General features: G+C 37.6%; 1 long non-coding RNA gene across 2 annotated transcripts; it reads left to right on the plus strand.

Annotated features, from left to right (window-relative positions):
- Window positions 1-3,582: 3,582 nt before the first annotated feature.
- On the plus strand, window positions 3,583-5,188 carry LOC124163867. 2 transcript variants are annotated; one of them, XR_006865858.1, is made up of 3 exons: window positions 3,583-4,595; window positions 4,672-4,798; window positions 4,899-5,188. It is a non-coding gene; the product is annotated as an uncharacterized LOC124163867 (long non-coding RNA). The 2 variants fall into 2 exon arrangements; XR_006865857.1 differs by having other exon boundaries at window positions 3,583-4,798.
- Window positions 5,189-5,497: the final 309 nt, after the last annotated feature.

Below are 5,497 nucleotides of genomic sequence, written 5' to 3' on the forward strand. Positions count from 1 at the left end.
CCGTTTGGAGTCATCATGATATAACAAAAGCTGAATGGTTCATGCTTCTGTATGATGTTAGTGAACGAAGTATTAGAACACGGTTCGCATGTGCTTACATTATTAAGTAGACATTCAAAATCGGCATAGATCACGTAAGGTACACGGAAAGTGCGATTAATGTTGGTAAATTTTAAGAATTTATTGTCCTCGTCTGGTAGCACTATTTTACTTGGTGTCCCCGTTCCTCTGCATAAGTCTTTGTGAGATTCGAGATTTTCTACGTCATGGTAATAAGTTAGACACTGTTTGCAAATAAATATTTTGTGTTGGTGTTTTGTTATTTGAGAGCCTACGAGTTTTTCAAAATTCTTTATCCAGCAATAGTGAGCAGTGGTTTCATTGGTAATGTAGAGGAGGTCGCGATGATCCTCGAGCTCCTAATCTACAATTTTTATAGGATACACATTGTTTTTATCATCTAGTCCAAACACATTAATTGAAATGTTATTTTCACGCTCGAATTTAGGGATATCCTTCAGATCTACTGGGTAATCAATGCAGTTCCAAGTATAGGTCTCCCGAAATTCCTCACAATCGTATTTTGAAACTCGTTCGGGATGATTGGCTACATATTTTGCCCATATAGCATACTTAAAGCAGTATTGATCATCATTTTTGACATTGATAACGGATTTCGTGTGCCTAATTTTTGTAGGTAACTCGATGAATGTAGAACCTCGAAGAGGGGTGTACTTGTTAATACGTAGCTCTAAACCTATAACTTCAGCTAGAGTCCATCCTGACCCCTTTGCTTGAAACTCTGACTTTTCTTTTAAAAGTTTAGAAAATTTCTCGTCCACAATCTCATTTAACTGATCAACAAGTAGGACACGGTGATTACTAGTTTTAAATGAAGTATCTAGCTCCTCATGTTCTCCTTTTCGAAATTTGCAAATTAATACAAGGTTGAACTTTATACTTCTGTTCGTCCTTATTTGCTCTCTAATTTTCTCAATCAATAGATTTTTTATTCCATCGAGAAAAGTTACGACGTCCTGAGCATCCCCCTCGGGAGTTATCCAAAAGGTTTTAAGCCTGGATCTAATTGCTGATTCAATTTCATTGAACCCTCTCCCTATTTGCTCGTTAATTTTCATCCGGTGTGCATTGGTATTCTCATGAGGCATAGCATCATCAATGTTATAGAAGATTTCGCAGTAAGAGCAAAATTTTCTACCATGTGCCTTATCTAATGCATCTTTCATTTCATGATAAGTTTCCATTTCATCAATACTATCGTTTTCAAAAGCTACTTTTCTGTAAATGCACGCTAACGCTTGTTCAAGATCCTCTTTAGTTGTGTATGCATTGTTTTTAAAGTTAAAAATGATGTCTCTAATGGATGACATGATTGATTTGTAATCTGTAATAATAAAAATAACAATTAATCCTTTAATGAAACCATCGAAAAATTTCTAGTGCGGTGTTTTCAAGATTAACAAATATTTCACGAGGTAGATTAATATATTCATTGTCATATAAAATCTGTCTTACTTCATATTCCAACAAATCATAGTAGTGTTGTTGATTCATTGGTATACTTATGTATCCCTCAATACGTAGTCGTTCTTTTGCTACAGAAAATATATTGTTGGTAATCGTTTTTAAACAAAGTTGAAAAAGAGAATTCATTTTAAGTTTTGGATTAATAATATGTTGTGATTGGGGGAGAAATGTGGTGGTGCTTAATTGAAATCTAAATGATTCAGCTCACGTTTTATGGTTTACTGTACCTGGAAATGTTTGAAAAATCAAAATTTTGATATATTTTCAATATCTTCATAAATTTCTAAAGGTAAATTTTGGAATTCTTTTTCGCACAGCACTATATCAACGTAGTAATTCAAAAAACGCCAAATATTCCTTTTGGAATGGTAATTTGAATCAGTGTCTTCTTTCAAAAGTTTACCCGCCATATCGTAAATTTTTTCCCTAACAGCAACCAAACAAATTTGATATAGGGTGTTCATTTTCGTGTCTTTGTATGACTGAAATAAAAAGAATTATAATCCCAATTAGAAAAATCAAAATTATGATTTTACTTTGCTAAACAATAGGTCTTTAATATTAAGGGGCTTTCTAGTAGACTTCACTCTGATATTCACCGATCCTAACCTGTTAAATATAGCAGGAATATTCAATCTAGAGCTGTCATCAACAATTACAAGAGGGTTTGTGATGCATCTTGAGCACCAGCAATTGAAATTTTGTATAAAGTCTCTAATTAGAAAATCTATACTAGTCACAATGTATCTATGATATTCCTGTGATATGTTGTAATTAGAAAATCTCATGTTATAATCATCCACATCTTTTATTGAAATCAAAAATGCACTATAACAATCAAAGCAAAGGAAATATTGAGTACCACCAGGAATTGTCACTTCATAATAACTTTTCCTAACTGTAAAAGGAGCCCTAATATTTAAGTTATCCCACAGTTCCCTATTGGTGAAATCCTGCAGGCCACGAGTCATTAATAGAATAAAATCATATTCATTTACATTTTTCCTTACGTCACGGATAATAAATAACGCAAGAGCTTCATTGGCTTTGTATTCTGTATGCTTATCGATGGGAGGAATCAAGCCAACAGTAAAAAATTCACGTTTACTTATCCCTAGCCGTGAGAGAAACTTTAAAAGATCACGTATAGGTGGAGTTATATTCTTTTTTGCAGTCATCCAAGTATTCAGAGGAGCATAGTGTGGCTGATACATAGACAATAGTGCTGTTAACGTTAAAGATTTTAAGGTAGGTACTTTAAACATGGTTAAAAAGTTGGACTTACCAAGATGTAGATGGTGATGATGTTGTAAAGAGTAGATGATGCCTTCTTTGAGGAGTTGTCTCGAAGAGTAAGTTCTCGGCCCTAATGACGAGATTGCAATGAATTTTTCCGTCTTCGTTCTGTATTTATAATGGAAAATCTCCTCCTACTCCTCAACGGATGGCTGCCAAGTGGGTTGAGAAGACTGTGCATGATGTCAGCTGCAGAGGTACTCCAACTAAGTGGAAAAAACCTAGCTCGATTCTCCCCGGGAGTATTGCAAAGTCGTTCCATATTTCCTTTCACCCCAAATAAGGTAAGAAATGCACCAAGCTTGCAACTGAATGACGCCAGCAGTGTGGAAAACACCTAGCTCGATTCTCTTCGGGAGTATTGCGAAGTCGTTCCATATTCCCTTTCACCTCAAAGGAGTGTACAGAGTTTCTGAAGGACATCAGCAGCGCGGAAAAAATCTAGCTCAATTCTCCCTGGGTGGATTGCAAAGTCACTGCATATTTCCTTTCACCCCAAATAAGGTAAGAAATGCACCAAGCTTGCATGCGAATAACGTCAGCAGTGTGGAAAACGCCTAGCTCGATTCTCCCCGGGAATATTGCGAAGTCGTTCCCTATTTCCTTTCACCTCAAAGGAGTGTACAGAGTTTCTGAAGGACATCAGCAGCGTGGAAAAATCTGGCTCAATTCTCCCGGGTATATTGCAAAGTCGTTCCATATTTCCTTTCACCTCAAATAAGGTAGGGAGTGCGTCAAGCTTGCGACTGAATGACGCCAGCAGTGTGGAAAACACCTAGCTCGATTCTCCCCGGGAGTATTGCGAAGTCGTTCCATATTTCCTTTCACCTCAAAGGAGTGTACAGAGTTTCTGAAGGACATCAGCAGCGTGGAAAAATCTAGCTCAATTCTCCCGGGTATATTGCAAAGTCGTTCCATATTTCCTTTCACCTCAAATAAGGTAGGGAGTGCGCTGCGCTAGCAACTAGGTGAGGTCACCAGGATGAAAAAAAACCCATTCGCCTAGGCATCTTGCTTAATGCAAAGTCCTTTCGGAATAGAAAAAATCCCCTTCCCAGTCTCCGCATGTTGCATGAAGCTCTGCAAAAGCGCTCCTGTATATAAAGGCTTAGCTTTGGGACAATCTCCATCATTAAACGTCTACCAGTGAGACTGTCACCAGTGAGAATTTCAAGTTCTTTCCAGTAGTCGCTCCTGAACACTCATCCACTGAAAGTGAGTATACTCTGATACTAGCCTTTAAACTTTAGTGTAAGGTCCTAAATACCGCTACAATATATTCTTTTCCTTATTGTTTCATGTGGAATTCTAACCTAGAATGTACATCACGTTCAAGAAATTACACCCGTTCGCAGTCGTTCCCTCACCTAGCTACACTTGTCCCGCTGGATATGATATCAGTGCTGTTCAGTGGGACATAATTCCTAAGCGAGGGCGGGCTCTAATACCTTGCGGTTTCTCCCTTGAAATCCCCAAAGGATTTTACGGGAGACTCGCATCCCGCTCTAGCCTATCGGTTAAGCATGGGATAGAAGTGGGAGCGGGTGTAATTGACCCGGATTATAGAGGCGAATTAAAAGTACTCCTCTATAATCACGGTGATCAAGATTTCTTGATACGAAGAGGCATGAGAATATGCCAAATAATATTTGAAAAAATTGGAACGGACGTATCTTTTATAATAACGGAAGAAGCCCTTGGTAACACTGACCGAGGGGAGGGTGGTTTTGGTAGTTCCAATCTTCAATTATGTAAGTGCAGTTTAACTTACTTTTTTCGCAATTTATACACATATATACATATATTTATATTTATTTGAAATTATAGGATGGAAACCACCACCACCACCACCACCGCTCCTGTCAATGCTACCACCACCACCACCACCACTCCTATCAATGCTTCCACTACTTCAAGCGATGTAACTGCCAGCTCCTCCTCTTCGTTTTCTTTGGTAAACTTATTTTTCGTTATGTTTCTTTATTAATCAAAGGTGCATTTATATCTAAATTTTAATTTATGTATTTATTTATAATTTATATTTATTCTTACAGGATAAACTGCGCGACAGGCTGCGCCGCGCGCAAGAAGATCGCGATTATTTGAAGAAAGAGGAGTTGGAGGAGGGACATTTGTATCGGGTGGAGCGTTTGGAGAAGGTGACCACCCGGTACGGTGAGGGTTTGGTGGGGACTATTGTGTTTAGGGGGAGGAATAGGCAAATATTCCTCCCCCAAATATTTAAAATGAGTGGAGCGGAGGTGATGATGTATAATTATTCGGATGATAAATTTGAAATTTATCGCAAAAATAAATTAATTAAAATAAAATAAATTAAAATATGCTTTCGATTTGTTTATTTATTCCTTAGCTTTAAGGTACATCAAACCTGAATAGATCTTTTCTCCTATTTGTTCAAATAAGGGAATAATAGACCATGGCAGGAATTATCTCCAGAGTATAGGGACCACGCCCTTGGAGTGAGGTGATTTCCTTTACACGCAAAAGATTAGTGGTCACTTACTAATCAACATTCAAATTTAAACTATGGTCCTATTTGTTCAAATAAGGGAGTTATAAATCATCGCAGGAAGTATCTCCAGAGTATAGGGGCCACGCCCTTCGAGTGAGGTGATTTATTTTACACGCAAAA

The sequence above is a fragment of the Ischnura elegans genome, chromosome 8 (assembly GCF_921293095.1).
Source record: "Ischnura elegans chromosome 8, ioIscEleg1.1, whole genome shotgun sequence".
NCBI lineage: Eukaryota > Metazoa > Arthropoda > Insecta > Odonata > Coenagrionidae > Ischnura > Ischnura elegans.